The 18,253-nt window shown below is 39.7% G+C and overlaps 1 protein-coding gene across 1 annotated transcript in view; it reads left to right on the top strand.

Annotated features, from left to right (window-relative positions):
* SUCLG2 (succinate-CoA ligase GDP-forming subunit beta) overlaps positions 1–10,835 on the top strand; it is a 482,508-nt gene extending 471,673 nt beyond the window's left edge. Inside the window, exon 17 of the transcript XR_006593885.1 lies at positions 9,797–10,835. The gene's annotated coding sequence lies outside the window, so the exon portion shown is untranslated. The remainder of the gene's footprint in view (positions 1–9,796) is intronic.
* Positions 10,836–18,253: the final 7,418 nt, after the last annotated feature.

The following is an 18,253-nucleotide window of genomic DNA, read 5'->3' as shown; positions in this document are numbered from 1 at the left end:
TAACTTATCCTAAGGAAGCACACATAGATGGGATCCTTCACACCTCTGTCCTCAACCTGCATCTTGCAGCAGCAGAAGCTAATACCTATACAGTTCTTCTTGTGCCTTGGGGCACGTACTTGAGTCTGAGGTTACTAGCGCCTTTCTGCTCCAAGAGGGGAGCTTATCCTTGCCCCTTTCCATGGCAAGAGACTTAATAAGATCGCTCAAGACATAGGGAAGCCTTCATGCCAGGTTAAGAGCAAACCCAGGAGGAAAGGCAGAGCAGGAGAATGTTGGTATTGAGAGGAAGCCAAGGTAGGCAAAGGTCCAGAGTGGAAAATTAAGAAAGCCACGGTAGACAAAGGTCCAGAGTGGAAAACTAAAGGTTCAGAGTGGACTCTGAAAAGGGATAGAGACACTGTTTGGTCTGGGGAAGGTAGGAGAAGAATAGGTGCCTGAAACTTAGCGAGATGTGTGAACTGAATTCACTAGTGGTGGCTGCAGAAACAAATTCCAAGATTTTTAAACCCTAACGTCCTTTAAGTTTGTCAAGGTTAATAGAAAAGTAAATCCGTGTCTACAACTTTTTAGCTATAAAAATGGCACTATTCATATTAAGTTGTGAGGATGAGTCAAGAGGACAACACTGTAAAATAGTCCTTTCAGAGGGTGATCATGGTCACTTCTCAAGAGATAGGTGTCACAAATTGTGACTCTGGAAAGAATTCTTGTTCCCCTCATTTGTGACCCTAATATTTGTAGGGTCTGGGGCAAGAGAATAAATGGAAGCCTACATACAAAACTTCTAAGTGTTTAAAAGTTATAAATCAGTCTAACAAAGTATTAAATAAAGCATAATCTGTTCTCCTACCTTGGCAAATAAGTCTTCGTTATGCAAATTCAAAATATGTATATCTATTTTATAAGACTGACAGTTTGCCAAATATCAAAGGCAACTAAATTTCATTACTATGAGTGCTGTTCTGGGTGGTCTGTTATTAAGATAGTGTTGGGGCGCCTGGGTGGTTCAGTCGGTTGAGCGTCCAACTCCGGCTCAGGTCATGATCTCACAGTTTGTGAGTTTGAGCCCCGCGTCGGGCTCTGTGCTGACAGCTCAGAGCCTGGAGCCTGCTTCGGATTCTCTCTCTCTGCCTCTCCCCTGCTCATGCTCTGTCTCTGTCTTAAAAATAAGTAAAACATTAAAAAAAAATTCTTAAAAAGATAGTGTTGTTTATAGGAGCAATAAAATAAGGACATTTCTTAAATGATTACATATTTATTGCAAAGGTTATTTCACTGGCCTCCATTTAAGCAAAATTACTAATTGTTATAATTTTCACTTATTTTATATTCTATTGACAGTAATCTAAAGGATCAAAGATGAAATGCTATTCAATCAGAAATGCAAATTAAATGTAAAAAATTGAGATTAAACTTTCTAGTGTACTCATAATGTTATTTTTCTTAATTATCCAGAAGCAATTGTTAAACTTAGGAGTAAAACATTGATTGAAATTGTACATTACAACTCGATTATTTTTAAAGACCAAAGTCTTACAATGTTTTATTTCAATCAAATTATCTTGCCTCCACTTATAAAAATAATACTCTTGGCAACGCTAGCCTTCAATATCCACCTACTTGGCAACGTAAAGCATCAGTGACACAGTTCATGCATGATGTATCTGGAGTAGACCAACATGCATACATGTGTGAATAATATGAATAACTTAATATTGTACAATATTCTTCACCTGCTGCATGCACTTGTTATGAATACCATGCTAATTTGTGTACATCTCCAGAATCATAGGTTGGAAACACGAAGAATATCTAGAAAAATGGACATTCAACCCTAATGGAAAATGACACTTCTTTTTGCAAGCATCCATTCATTTTCAAAATCTGAGGGGACTTGTATGAAGTAACTTGTTTTATCTTTTACCTAAATTCTGTCTCTCAAAACCTCTCTGCATTCCATAGCAACTACCCACACATCTTGACAATATTTGGAAGCAGTCATTTTTGTACTGAGTACACAGGCAGTGTGAAGAAGCCTTTTCCCAGACCCAACAGGGTCAGTCACAGGGGTACAGGATTAAAGTTACAGATTATGATGCCTCGGTGCACAGAGCTGGATCTTGAGTGGCAAAGGGCCCATGTGTTCTTTAAATTTTTTAATTTTTTTAGTATTCTGGTATGCATGGTCTCTTAAGTGAGGGTCACAGGGCTAGGGCCCTTCTTGTCTAAGTCCAGGGCTCTAATGATTTTTGTTATTGATCTTGGTCACCAATAATGATTACTCAAATCCTGTGTAATGTATCATCCATTGAAAAAGAAACTCACTGTTGTAAGAGGTGAGATGACATCAGGGTAACAGAAACCCAATAGAAAAATGGAGTTGCAGGTAGTCTTGTGAGGCCAAGAATGGAAGAATAAACATGATCACTTATGTTCCCCCTTTTCCTTGCCCACTGTCTCAGAAAGGTGTATGAATCACAGTAAGGTGGGTGGTTAATGACAAGTGCTAACCTTCATGCCCAAGGTCAGATAGCTGGTTATTTGTAGATGTTATTTCCTCTCTGCTGGGAAATTTGATAAAATCCTATTTCAGTGTATGATGCCTAGGACAGAGGTTTGGAATAAAGATACTGGCTGTGAAGCAGCAAAATTGCCCATATTAACAGCTTGCCAGATGGCACATGTTTTCTTCTTCCTCATGAACCCACTATGCCAGCTCAGCCACCTCAAAGATCCCCCTGTCATCTATTATTACAGGCAGAGTGTTTTGGCTGGTGAGATTTGAATTGGGATATCACTGGGTTGAGTTGCAGTCAACTCAACTTCTCTGGAGAGAGAAGACGTTCGACAACCAAAGTAAAATGGGATCCCAGCATTCCTTTTTCATTTTCATGTAGGACATTTCATGCCCTGTCAGGAAGCAAGTCTTGGCCCTCCTCTCCATGATTCAAATCCCAAGATTTCCCCAAGGCCATTTCCCGATGAGTTACAGCTATAAGTTTTATAGCTCCAAGGACTGAGATCTCTGCCCTATTTGCCTAAAGGCACTCAGTATCTCAACACTTCAGCTTCCATTTCTGCATGTAATGATTCGAAGAGCCTCCAGGACCACTAAGTTACTGTGAGGGAAATACTTCCTTTTAAAGGATAATATCCCAGGCTTCTGCTCTAAGAGTGTTATGCCAATGAAAATTATGGTCTGTTTAATTTAGTTTCCACATCTATAAGGGCCATGTCTTTTTATGATGTCTACTTTCTAAAGAAATTCACTGTCTACAAGTTGTGCCTCGGGATAAGTTCTACTGTACAAGTAGCATTCATTTTAGGGGCTAAGTTCTATAAAAAGCTTATCTGCTGGAGCACCGATGGCATAGCTGGGCCAGATGTTTCCACAGCCTGCACAAACAAAACAAAAGAAACATGCACCCCCTATGTCCTTCCTACACAAGCCCAGGAAAAGAAACATCTCAGAAATTCTTGGCCAATGTTGAGAACCCAAAAGTGAGACCTTGAAGCATTGAGCCTTTGTGGGCTTCCCCTTCTTCTAAATGGATGAGATCTTTTCTCACAAGGTGGAACCAAGTGAACCTCTACTTCTTGGAAGTCAGTAGAGAGAGATCCAAGATGCTGGAGTGTTTGGAGAAGAAAACATGACAGCTTTGGACAAAGTGGGAAGCTACATCTTGCTTAGTAGTATTCTAGGGTAATGTTAAGATGTGTGGACTCTAAGGCCAAACTTCAATGGTTAAATCCCACTTCTAACACATAATAGCTATATGGTCTTGAACGAGGTATTTAAATTCTCTCTACAAGAATGTGGGAATAATCACAAATAGTAAGAGATGCTCAGTAGGGTTATTATCAGAATTAACTGAACCTGCCTGTAAAGCTCTTAGACCAGTGATTGACCTTACTAAATCCCCAACTAGTATTATTTATCATTATTACCCATCATAATTATCTCTAACTTTTGAAGCTAGGCCATGGCAGTGCCTGGAACTAGACCCAGTTTTCCATCCAGTATGATCACCACTGAATGGCTGTCCCAAGGCTGAACTGGTTATGTGAAATTGGAGGACTAACAAGTAGCTTCTCTGTAGAAGTCACATCCCCGTTCCTGGGGTCCCTATCGAATGTAAAGACTCAGCTGGCTGAAGGCATCTTACACTTTTCATTCATCTGTCCCATAAAGGCATGAAGATATAGGTTAGGGTAGAAAGAGATTCCTAAAAAGTGGTAATCTGAGCTCAGTCTCATTCAAGGACTGTTCACAGAAAAGGAAACTCAAAAGGTGCCAAACTGGGCTTTCTGATGGAGACTTTTTTTCCAGGATCCATCTCAGACTTTGGCCAGGGTTTCCAGTTTATGAGTGTACAGGCATTACATGCTTCTGTGGCTAAGCTGCCTGCTTCACATGGTTTTACCTCACCTGCCACACAGTAACCCCTGATGGTGACATTGGGACTCAATTAATTAATAGGAATAGCCATAAGCAGACCACGGAGCCCCATGTCTTTTACTACAACTTTAAGTCATTCAGGCAGAAGGAAAATAATGCCAAATAGAAATGTGGAACTGAAGAAAGAAAGGAAGAACACAAAAATGGTATATATGTGGGCAAACATAAAAGATTTTTTTCTTATTTTTTAAAGTCTTTAAGGGTTATTTGAATACATAAAGCAAAAATTATAACATGTTATGCAGTTTATAGATAATGTAGAAGTAAAATATATACTAACAATACAAAAGACAGGAGGAAAAGTGGGTATTTTCTGCTGAAATATATGAAGCAATATAATTTTTTTTTTGAAGGTAGACTCTAATAAGTTGTATTGTAATTCTGGAAAAACCACTAAAAAGAGGAAGAGCCAGTAAATCAACAGTAAGACAAAATGAAATAAACAACAGTCAATTCAAAGGCTAAGAAATAGTAAAAAAAAAAAAAAAAAAAAATGAACAAAGAGCCCACCAGACAAATATAAAATAAATAATAGATTTAACATGTTGATAATCATATTAAATGTAAGCGGTCTAAACACTCTAATTAAAAATCAGAGATTTTTAAAATGGATTAAATAAGAGCTCAACTACATACTGCTTAGAAGAAAATTATTTTCAATATAAAGGCACACCCCAGTTAAAAGGATGGCAAAAGGCATACTATGCAAATATTAATAAAAAAGTAAGATGTGGCTCCTGGATGACACAGTCGTTTAAGTGTCTGACTCTTGATTTCGGCTTAGGTCATGGTTTCATGATTCATGAATTCAAGCCCCACATTGGGCTCTGTGCTGACAGTGCTGGGCCTACTTGGGATATTCTCTCTCCCTCTCCCTGTCTCAAAATAAATAAACTTTAAAAAAAAGTAAGAAAGATCATGAGCTGAGATTTGGGTTTGAATCTTAGCTCTGCTACCTATTCAGTGGTGAACTTAGGCAAGTCACTTCTTTGAGCAGCATTTCTTCCATTTGTTTAAAGTGAAGATAAGATACCTGTCCCATGGGATTGTAGTATAATTTAAATGAGTTAATTACACTAAGTGTATGACTTAGTTCCTACCATATATTTAGTGTCTAATAAATAGTAGTTGTTGAATTGTTATTAGCATGTTTGGCTTTGTTGTAGAAACCTCCAGATGTGACACTTTGAAATTGCTTGTCAAATAATCATGGTCTCAGAGAAATGTGCTGTTCAGTCTGGGTCATGGGATTCCAACAAGCATGCAGAAGAAATTTGTATTTTGGTGGCTGAAAAACAAAATTCAGTCTGCAGTACAAGTTGGTTAGGCAATCAGATTCACCATGGAGCTCTTGGAAAAGATCGATTGGGCTTATCTCTAAGTAGAGCTGGGACGGTCTGTCATCTCTGAGCTGACTGGAGGCTGGCTTCCCTCAGCTTCCAAAGAGAAGGAATGAGCCATTATTGACAGGGAGATGGCTGGATAAGTGAGCAAAAGGCAGGAAAGACACCTGGAAGCTGCAGGGCGCACTTGCTCTCAGTGGGTGAACGAGAAGGGAGCATCCATTCTCCCATTTCTGTTGTGACATTACGTAAAGATAATGTAACACAGATGCTCAGGATAAATAATTCAGAGGCAAACAAGAGACATAAAACCCAGGCACCGTGAACAGGAGCCAAGTTATCTGTGGAAGCAGCTCCTGTGCACCCTTGTTCTGACAAAGTCTGCGTTTGAACTTTATATCCAGATGTGAATCTTTAATAGGAAAGGGAAAACATAATAATTCCAACGGGCTGGAGGCTGTGTGATGGGTTCAGCTGAAGCTGCTGCCTTGAGCACCTGTTTCCAAGAACTTTGCCTTTTTCTTCCTTGCAAGCAACTGCCTTCTATTCTGGTTTCCTCTCCACAGCCTGCACCCAACAAAGGTATCCTGATGTCTCCTTAGACTACCAAATATTCAAGCTTTATTTTATTGAATAATAATAGTTGATACTTAGTACTTTTCCTTGAGCATCTGGCCCGTGGCACTGTACCTTGAGCATCTGGCCCGTGGCACTGTTTTATCGTGTTCAGTCCTCATACGCATCCTTGGAAGAAGATTCTATTATTTTTCCATTTTGGAACAGGGCAAAACTGAAGTCAGAGAGGTTAAGTAACTTACCCAAAGCCATACTGATAAGAAGTCATAGAGTAAGAAACAAACGCTTGGCACTCTGACTCAAGAGTCTGTTCTGTTAATCACTGTTGCACTACTCCATTAGCTATGCAATAGTTAGGAAAATTCTTTCAATGCAGTATGATCACCCAGTGATTGGCAGCTCATATATCTATGTGTTACAAGGTGTGCAGAGTGACTAATAGCATGGACCTCAGTGGCACCACTTACTGGGTTCTATCCCCCTTCCTCCAGTTTCTTAGCTCAGTTTACATGGACAAGTCTCTTAACCTCTCTGAACCTCATTCCCCAGCACAATTAACAGTGCCCACCTCATGGGTCACTGTGGAGATTAAATAAAATAATCCATGTAATGAGCACCGTTACCAGTGCCTGGAACATACTAAATATCCACAAACAGTAATAGTAATTAGTGGACAGCTGACAATTGATTATGCATTGGAGCTCAGGGTATCAGCTAGCTGGTTTTCTTAGACAAGCCTAAAGGGAAAGGGAGGATCTCTTCTGACCAATTATCAAGTAATTGAGATGTTTTAAAGAAGACTATTTCTGGAGTTTTGTTTAGTTTTTTTGTTTGTTGGTTGGTTTTTTGGTTTTTTGAAGGCAGGAGTTGGGGGTAGGTAGAAGTTATCAGTGATGTAGTTATGTCTCCAAAGGATGGCATATGAAATCTTGTGATAAGATGGCACGTGAAGCAAAATGACCACCATGCTTCTAGAAGCAATCAGGCTTACCAGGGATGAAGGTTCACTAAAGTGGTCCAGGGGGTTGCCCACTGGGACCTTGTGGAATTGTGTCTCAGGATTGGGATGCCCATCAGGTGAGGAGAATGAAGACATGTACAGGAGACACCGGCCTTTTCAATATCCACTGGCTTGATTGATTGACAACCCCAAGCTATGTTTGTCCCTGGGATACATGCAGGAGGAGGATGGACTCACTCACCATATGTGAGTAAGGTATGTATAAACAAAGCTGCGATGCGATTTGTCATGAAATCAAATACAGATGCTGTCTTTTTATCATTAAAGTTATAAAATGGATAGAAAAGGACATGAATCAATCAAATTTCATAACCAAGGCCAGTGGTTGAGGACATAATACCATCTTAATATTTTCAAACAATGACAAACATGTCTGCTGCATATGGAGACCAGCACACATCTCCGGAATGCTTGTTTTTATTAATCAGCTGATTATACCACAAATAGAGCAGTCCTACTTGACAAAACCCCCAAACTATAGATTTCATAAATGATAACACATAATGTGATTTAAAACAAGTTTTAATGTTTTATTTTTCATCCTCATGCAACATACTTTTTGAAGAAAAGCTTAGACTTCTACACATATTCAGGAGAATTCTTTTTTTTTTTTAATTTTTTTTTCAACGTTTATTTATTTTTGGGACAGAGAGAGACAGAGCATGAACAGGCGAGGGGCAGAGAGAGAGGGAGACACAGAATCGGAAACAGGCTCCAGGCTCTGAGCCATCAGCCCAGAGCCCGACGCGGGGCTCGAAGTCACGGACCACGAGATCGTGACCTGGCTGAAGTCGGACGCTTAACCGACTGCGCCACCCAGGCGCCCCAGCAGGAGAATTCTTTTAATTATAGATAGGAAGACCATTTTAGAAGCCAGGCTGTCTAATAGAGGCCCTCCACTACTTCTGTGATTAATTCTATTTAGACAAAGCGCAAATTTAGCATAATCTCTACTCTTCTGAAGCCAGGAAAGTAATAGTGATCTCTGGATGGTTTTGCATATATCCCATCGTACTTGCCATTTTTCTCTAAGTTCATATTTGATGTTGTGTCTTCAGATGTGTAGTTATTTTGTGGGTGTAACTCCCACCTCCAATTACACTTTAAGCAGTGAACATTCTATGGTACTTGTATCTCCACAGTAATAGCACTAGCAGAGTATTATTTTCATATTAAGTACTCTCTAAATATTTATTGAATCAACAAGTGTTCTTATATACCCACACATACATTTACACACACACGCACACACACACTTTACGAGACAAACATAAAAAGAAATGGTAAGTAGAATTTTTGGTGTCATTATTATGGCTACCCCTTTCATGAAATGTTATGTAAATTTCTTAATTTCAAGGCAATTATAAATTTTCTTAAACACTTAAAAACAACAGGTAACATGCAGCACTTAGCTAGGCACTGTGATAAGCACTTTACTTAATTTTATCCTGGAAACAACCCTATGAAGTAGGCACTATAATCATGTCCATTTTTCAGAAGAGACAACTGAGGCTTAGAGCAATAACTTCCTGAGTTACTCATCCACTAAAATGGGAAAGAAGCGATGCAAATCCACGTCTGCCCTCTCCTTGCAGTCCCCTTGTTAGTCACTTCTCTATCCTGTCTTTCCTAGAGATGATCTCACCAGCTCATTCACCTAACACGGGACCCCCAGGGAGGTGAAATGGCCTGCCCAGCATTTCCGAGCAAATTTTTAGTGATGGAGCCAGCGCGAAAACTTGGGTCTCCTGATTCTCCATCCAGAGCTTTCTTCCCCCGGCCCTTCAAAGTTGCTTATTTTTCTCTCCCAAGTTCACAAATCCTTTTGCGGTTGGCCAGGGCTTCGAATATCATTTCTGCTCTTTCCCTTACCAAGAAAATCAGCAGCCATGCTGTGGTCAGAAGGGCACAATGCTGGCTTTGGTGAATATCCTGTGTTGATAAAAGCTACAAGAGAAAGCACTGTGTCTGGGAGCACTTTGAAGCCACAGGAAATCCCCAGAGGGCACAGGCTGATGGGGCGCCAGTTGCTACTTTTGTCCTAAAATTCCCCGGGATCCTCCAAGGTGTGTGAGAGCACGTTTCAGAGCCCAGGTCTGTGCTTGGGCATGCTGTTTCTCTCGCACTAGACCAGATGCCTTTCATTTTGGAGTCGACATCTGGTGTTGTCAGGGTATTTAACGGTTGCTGATTGGTAATGTGAACAGAATATACTGATCACTTTCCCCCAAGCTCTTTAAAGGAGAAAAAGGAGGAGAGGAGAGAAAACGTTTATCTGTAATAGTATTTAAATTTGTTTGTCACTTGTTTTGTCTCTCTCTCCCTGTTAAACTAATCAGGATAAGGCTAACTAGTTTGCATAATTATCTGCCTAACACCTGTCTCCATCCCTAGGACATGAACGACATGAAGACAGGGACCTCGTCTGTTTGCTCCCCACTGCATGCCAGGACCCAATTACCTGATGAGGGCAATAAATAGTTTTACTGTAAAAAGACAAGGCTTGGAGGTGACCACAAGAAAAATGCAGTATCTCCGATAGATGTACTGAGGCCAAAGAACATTGTACCATGATAAGCTTTAGGTTGCAATGACTGCTGAGTTCCGGGATGCAGTTTGTCTTTGAACATGGGCTGTACATACAGAGAAAGATGGAAGCCACTTGTGTGGAATTTGAAAACGTAATTCTTTCCTCATTAAAGAGGATGAAAACAGGTGAATTATAGAGTGGCAGATTGGAGGAAAGCTAATCCAAAAGCCGTGTCATCTACCACAAATTAGGAACAACCGAGTGCTTACATATTCCATAAGCACAGAGCAGCCCCCTACTCCTCTGGAGTTGTACTTACACCAAAGCCTATGTACTGATCATTTGGGACTAGAGATGTTCTGGGGTGACCTTGATGACTCCTACCTGCCGAGAAATGGACAAGAGTATATATTAATCCCACCTAGTAGCCTGCGCACACGAATTCTGATGGTTGCGGACAGCTTTTGCCCCGCCACTGGAAAAATTAGCCTTGGTCAAATTCCCACATAAAGGCTCAGTCACTAAAGTCTATTGAGTCATCAACACAAGAAATAAAGATTCGAGAGGTGTGTGCGAGAGAGCTGCAGAATGAGATAGTAGTGGTCCATCACTGACAGAATGAGTTCTCTTTTGCTGGGTGTGGAAATAACAATCACTGCTTCACGTTCTTTCTTTCTGAGTGCCTAGTTGTGAGAAATAGACGTCTCCTCTGGAAAACAGTCTCAATGAAAAAATATTGTAAAGGAAGATACAACAATGGCTCCTCTCCTTAAAAAGTTTTATGGGTTTCCTTTCCTGGACGAAGCTGTAAGTTTTTATTCAGGAATGATAAAAGAGAGTTTGATGTTTTTCCATGACATCTTTATTCAGGGCACTGAATAAAGTTTTCTGCTGGAAAACTGAGAAAATGGTGTCTTAAAAGCCTGGGAAATTTTTTTTTCCAGTTTGTCCTCATTTTGGTAGAAAATTTGAAGGAAAACTAAAAATTATGTTTTTGACCTTTTCTTCTGGTTAATAGATTTTTTTTAGCCCAAGTCATGTTGGCAAAGAATTATACACTGATTCCGCTGTGCATAGGCATTAGAGTATGACATGGATGTGACATTTCGTGTTTCACACCTTGCATACTAACACAGAGGAGGGAGTAGGAAGGAGCTGTCCTGAGGGCAAAGCAAGATTTCTGTTTTTCTGCAAATGTTCATCACTTTTCTGCTCTCGTCTCAGAGAGGATTATATTGCCCGAATAGCTGCAGGCAGACATCACTTGCGGCCTGACCGCAGCTCTGAGAAAGAGTTTAAATAACATTTTCTACAGAATTCTCATACTTACAGTTAATATTTTGGATTGTTTGGAGAAAAATTTAACCGCGAACTCCTTCCACTTTTTTCTTGTATGTTGCCATGACAACTAGAATCAGATCATGCTCATAAGTAACTCAGCAGAATCGTATGAATCGCCCTGCTAGTGAGTAAATCACTTATAACCTCATCCCTCCAATAAAAAATATTTTAGTTACTCAGTTCCTGTTCCATTCCATGATTAGCTGAATTTGTTGTTTAAGAGTTTGGTGGGGGGGTTGTGGGGTGATTTTTTTTTTTTTGGTAGTAATACTGGAGTTGACAACTGGACACATAACTAGTAAACTCTTAGGAAGCTTTAGGGAGATGGTCAGAGGGAATTGATAGCAGGGATGATGGCCATAGATCAGCTGGAAATGAATAGATTTGGTAGAGATCAAATTTGTGGCTCTGACATTAGCAGTCTGGCCTCATTAAGAGAACTGATTATCCTTCCTTGTTCAGGTATATGAGTTGACCCCTTTTCAGATATGTGACCCTTTGGGTCTGCATTGAAACTGTGTATTACAGTGCATAGGGAAAACAGGTTGACTAACTGAAAATGAAAAATCCCTATATTAGACTTTTTCTTTTTCCCTAAGAAAGCTTCTTCCTATTTATCTGAAAGGAATCAGTATCCAATGTGTTTATTAAAATGGCCATATCAGGGCACCTGGGTGGCTTGGTCGGTTAAGCGTCCGACTTCGGCTCAGGTCATGATCTCACAGTCCGTGAGTTCGAGCCCCGCATTGGGCTCTGTGCTGACAGCTCAGAGCCTGGAGCCTGTTTCAGATTCTGTGTCTCCCTCTCTCTCTGCTCCTCCCCTGTTCATGCTCTGTCTCTCTCTGTCTCAAAAATAAATAAACGTTAAAAAAATTAAAAAATAAAATAAAATGGCCATATCAGTGACTAGAGTTAATGTCTGAAGTCTTAGTTATATCTACTAAAAATCTATGCACTATTCTCAGAAAGTGGCATAGCCATCAAAAGTTCCTGGTCCATTCTGCCTCTAAGCTACCGTCCCTGTGTCATTGGTTATCTCTCCCAAGATTATCCTATAAGAAATAAACAGCCTACTCACAATTTAAATGTTAAAGGGATTGCTACTCCTTGAAGAGTTGAGGTTTCAAGTCCTAATTGAGAAAGCTCCTATTGTATCGTAAGAGGAGATAACGTCTCCTTCTCTCTCCTTTCTGTCTATTCCTGCCAGGTTTGGTTACATTGAATTCTTCAAGCTTTTACAAGGTAACATGATGAGTTATTTTAACAACAGTAGTAGCTACAGACACCTCAGCACTGATTACTTTCTTTTCTTTTGGGGGCTTGTAGACTATCATGGAGGGAAATACATTTTATTTCTCCTCTCCAGGAAAAAGAAGGCATGGTGAGTTTTCAGGAGAAGCGAGTTACCCTCTCTCTCTCTGTCTCTGTCTCTCTCAGGCACACACAGTCTCATAAACACTCACATGCATGCACACACACATACACACAACATACTCCACACAAACCCACTCATTCAGACATGAAGTATCTAATTTTGGTTTTAGACCCTGTATCCCCTAAGATAATGTCTCCTTTGCTTAGAATGGAGTTCCCCGATGTACCCTCCCTAGGTATATCTCTGCCAGAAAGGGTCATATTTACCCTTTCAAGTCCAGTAGAGTGTCACGTTCTTTGTGAAAGTCTCCCTGACATCATATCACAAAGTTATAGCTTTGGCTTCTGCTCTATAACATTTTGTTCTTATTTTTCTAACAGCATTTACACTATAGTTTAGACAATTGTTGACCTGTTTGCTTTCCCCCTTCCTTGGTCCCTGGAGTCTGCATTATAATTTGCTTTAAGAGCAATAGCCTTGCATCATATTGGATAGGCTAAGTTTATGCTGAGGTATTAAATGATACTAAATCTAAATGACTTAAAAAAAAAAAACAGTTGATTTCTGTGCACATTTTATGTCCATCAAGAGTCAGCTGGAGCCTCTCCTCTGCGTTGTCATCATTTTCTTTCAGGGACCCAGGCTGGCAGAGCAGACTCTATCTGTAGCATTACACATTGCTTTGGAGGAATTTTTTTTAAAGCATGGCAACACACACACAAGCTTTTGAACCTACCACATGGCAATTGTGCATGTCATTTTTTGGCTGGCATAATCCTTACCGTATGCCAGAATAGTTGTGATCTCTCTTAATGACGACCTTTGTATTCACCTTGCCTGGCACACACTAGATGCTTAATAAATGCTTGACAAATAAATGAGTAAATGAACCTGTGAATGGTTATAGGCATTTCCTTTATTTGTTTGAGAAGTATAAACTATATTGAGTACTGTAGGTTGGCATACATTGAGGTTTTTTGTTGTTGTTTTTCCCACAAAACAGAACCATCATCATTATTATCATAGTTATCATCATCTACTGAGCATCATGTGCTAGGCTTCAAGCCAAGTACTTCAGAGACTCATTTAGTCATTATAACAATTGTGTAAGATGTGCATTATTATTATTCCTATTTTTTGAATGTTTATTCATTTTTGAGAGACAGAGAGTGAGTGGGGGAAGGGCAGAGAGAGAGAGGGAGACACAGGATCTGAAACAGGCTCCAGGCTTCGAGCTGTCAGCACAGAGCCTGAGGCAGGGTTTGAACTCACAAACCATGACAACATGACCTGAGGTGAAGTCTGAAGCCAAACTGACTGAGCCACTCATTCACCCCATTCCCATTTTATAGTTGAGGAAATTGAGGTAAAGAGCGGTTATCACTTACTCAAAGTCACAGAGAGGGTAAGTGAAGGCATCAAGTGTACACCCAGATCGGTTGGTCTCCAAAGACCATCTATTTAATCATTTTTGTTATATTCCTTCCAGAATACCCCCCATCTTGATCTTTGAATAGCCTAGCTAAGGCTAGTTCCAAAACTGCCCTAGAAAGGCCTGTATTACTGTCACTCAGTGGGTAAATATGAAATAAAACTACATTTGTACAAGGGCTTGGAGGAGTAGTTTTAAGCTGACATTGTCAAAACTCTCATCTAATGTTTGGTATTTTGTACTTTTTTCCAGCTCTTTGACACTCTGATACCAACTGCAAAACCTGAGGTATCCACTGCATACTTGCGCAAATCCTTAAAGAGGCCCAAAGTTATTATCTAGGGCAAATATGGGCTCTTGGACCCCTGGCTACTCACTCTGAGGCTAAGGAAATGGAGCTAGTCTTCCGCCTATTGGAGAATCAGGCTCACTTCGTAAACAATTCCAATGACCATTCTGCCCCCTCGTGGAAGGGATGTCTGCTGCTGTCCTTGGTTCTGAAATAGCAGTCCGCTGTGAGTCACAGCTGTTTCTCCTTATACTGGGACCTGAGGAGGGATCCTCAGCTATATTAGTGTCCAGAGTTGTTCCTTGCTTCCTTTCCCTATCAATAAGGAGTAGAGCTGACTTCATGTAATTTTTATGGTTCTCTCATTTTGCTAACACTTGTTATTTTTACCTAGACGATTGGGAACACATACGTGTTTTGTTTTCTACACATTCTGATCATACTGGTTGTGGCCACAGGCTGTTGCAATTATCTGACTAAAGCCAGAGAATGATTATCCTGAGCAGAGGAGAATTTTCCTCGCCATGGGACTGATTTTGATACAGCACATGCCAAAACTTGGCTTAGTGTAATTGATATTTTGGGAAAGAACCCATGGAAATGTTAACTATCCAATTTGCCATTCTTTACCCCTTTATTAAATAAGGTATGCAGCACACAGAATACCTGGATCATATTATCTCAGTTGGGTCCCCTCAGAAATGCCAATTGCATTTATGCTCTCATTTATTATAGAAGCTTGGTAAAAATCACTCTGGCAGGGCTCTGTGCCTCCTGCAAAGTTGAAGATATTCTTCACTGTTAGCCCATGAACCTTTTAAAAGAATTCAGCTGCAAGAGAAAGTTTCTCTCAAGGCAACTTTTCGGCCTTCTTTTGTCCAAACAGAAAAATAAATATCGTGTAACCTAGTATGGTTTTCTCTTTGTATGAGCTGCTAGAAAATGTATAGCCAAATTCAATTTCTAATAGTAGTAATGAGTTCATTTCAAATGCTTGATATTGCCTGCACCTCTGCCCCTTCAAATGAACCTTATTCGATTTTATCATTAATTGATTTATTTTGTTTTCCTATGCACAGCCTACTAAAAATTCATCTATTTATAATTTATAATTCTTCCAAATAGTCTGTTTTGCACTAAATGTTGTCAGCTGCTATAAATATTTTAATGTAGAGCGGGTACATATTCTACACATACAAATAAACCATAATTCCAATTAGCTTAAGCTATTCCATTTAGCAAGTATATTTGAGGAGTTACTGCTGGAAAATAAACAGGTAATCTTTATATTGCCATGAATGAAATAAAGCAGGACTAGAAAACTCAGTTGGCAGGGTTCACTCAGTGTTGTCTCTTAAGTAGATATTTACAGACTATAGCAGGGGTATCCAAAACGAAGCCTCTGGTGGGACTAAGAACTTGGGTTCTGACTCAGAATGTCTGCATTTTTTTTTAAATTTTAATGTTTATTTATTTTTGAGAGAGAGAGAGAGACAAAGCACGAGTGAGGAAGGGGCACAGAGAAGGAGACACAGAATCTGAAACAGGCCTCAGGCTCTGGACTGTCAGCACAGAGCCTGATGCGGGACTTGAACTCCCAAACCACAAGATCATGGACAGAGCCAAAATTGGATGCACAACTGACTGAGCCACCCAGGCGCCCCTCATCTTTTTCTTAGTAGCTGTGTGATTTGAACAAATTGTATGATTTTTTTTTTTTTGGTCTTTTTTCCTTATGTGTCAGAAAGATTGTTGATTACATGAGATATAAGTTAAAAGGGCCTGGAACATAGTAAGCACTGAATAAATGTTAGCTGTACCAATGTCTATAATGACTCAGTGGTAGGAACTATTCTCATTATTACTATTATTATATTACTATTATTATTCAAAGTTGGAAGACAAACACAACAAAAGAGTGCCTCTTGTCTCCCTTCCCAGTTTTATTTTTCTCCATGTCGCTTATCACCATCATGTATATTGTGTATTTGCTCATTTGTTCATTTTTCTCTCTCCTATCAAAAAAATTGATAAAAGCTTTAACTTACGTGACTGAGAGAGGTTTTTGCCACATGGCCATGTCCTCTGTTGTTATAGATGCTGGAGCCTACATACTTCAACTCTCTGAGCAGGATGTTCCTATGGCTACACCCTCATTGATGATCATGTTCACTGTTAGCACATGATTTATCATCTAGCTCCTGAAGATCTTCTCTTGCCTTTCAGATCTTTCCGTTCTGCCTGGAAATGGCCATTCTTTATATCAGGGTTGTTATTATTCTCTTAATCTGTAACTCCAAAAAGTTCAGACCATATGAATATAGAACCCTTATTGATCACGTTGTGCAGGTGGACACCTGGGTTTGACCTCCAGCATCACCATTTACTGTCTGGGTGGCCCTCATCAAATTACTTACATCCATTAATATGTTTATTCGAAAAATGGGACTAAGAAGCAAACTTGAATAATGAGGCTGATGTAAAGATGACAGGAAATAAACCACAGAAAATGCCAAGCAGGCAGTAAATACTCAGTAAATATCACATATTATTCTATATCCCTAATTTGGTACACCGTTGTTTTAGAGGCTCTAGGGGTTTTGCCTGATAGCATCACTGTGACAAAATTGTGTCTTTGCTGCCTCTCTTGTCAATGTTCCTTTTCTTCCCATAGAATTTATTTCCCTAACTGCCCACCTCCCCTCAAAAAGTAAATAATAGGAAAACATAACTCATACTTATTTGTACCTTAACTTGTAAAATGGTTCTGAGTTGTTTATAAAACAAAGTTTCATTTATGAGATGAGGTTTTCAAATTTTTCCTCAGGCTGTTATTATGTAACTCAGTCTGGTTTTCTCTGCCTTAACTGTGTCCAAAGTCTGGCAAAACCTCTATAGGTGACAAAGATGAACTCACTCCAAGGTATCCTTCGAGCGCTGTGTGTGATAGATGAGAGATACTTCAAAGAGTAAGGCCCTAAGAGACAGAATGATGATAAATATACATGCCTGCACTCTATAAAACTGCACTTCTTAAGGTCACTTTATTGGGATGTTCTAGGCATATATGATAAGTTTTGGAGTCACTGGTCATATAGGAAGCAGGATTTGGGATTTGTAGTCTTATTTTTGATATTGGTCTCATCAGGAATATATCTGCAGACAGTGGGTAAAAAGGGGAAGAAGCGGTAGTTTTTTTTTTAAATTTGGAAATCACAGACTCGTGGAGAAATCTAAATTGTTTTTTGAAAACTTCTTTAAAAATGAGTGATCGGGGCGCCTGGGTGGCTCAGTCGGTTAAGCGTCTGACTTCGGCTCAGGTCATGATCTCACGGCCCATGAGTTCGGGCCCCGCATCGGGCTCTGTGCTGACAGCTCAGAGCCTGGAGCCTGCTTCGGATTCTGTGTCTCCCTCTCTCTCTCTGACCCTCCCCCGTTCATTCTCTGTCTCTCTCTGTCTCAAAAGTAAATAAGCGTTAAAAATTTTTAAAAAAAAAATAATAAAAAATAAAAAAATAAAAATGAGTGATCAACTTTGAGAACCAGAGAGCAGTGTTGTGTTTACTATAGTTCTCGCTGCCATGAACCCCCAAGTACCACTGACCAGAAGCACGCTCTCCTATAAATCAGCCTATAAATTAGAACTGAAGATTTTACCTAGAAAGAAACAAACTGACTCTAAAAAAGAAATTATTTACCAAACACTGACAAATTACTTGTAACAAAGCAAAGGCATTCAAGAATTTTATACTTTGAGGACAATACCAATTAGGAAGTACATGTGTCAAAATGAAAAGGCACATCAATAAGTCAGCTCTTGGTAGCCACAGGTCAGGAGTTGAATTGGAGAAAGCACTTTGGGAGTTTTCCCTGACTTTTGTTGT

The sequence above is a fragment of the Felis catus genome, chromosome A2 (assembly GCF_018350175.1).
Source record: "Felis catus isolate Fca126 chromosome A2, F.catus_Fca126_mat1.0, whole genome shotgun sequence".
Lineage (NCBI taxonomy): Eukaryota > Metazoa > Chordata > Mammalia > Carnivora > Felidae > Felis > Felis catus.
Note: the sequence above shows the minus strand (reverse complement) of the source record. Positions and strands in the feature narration are given on the sequence as shown.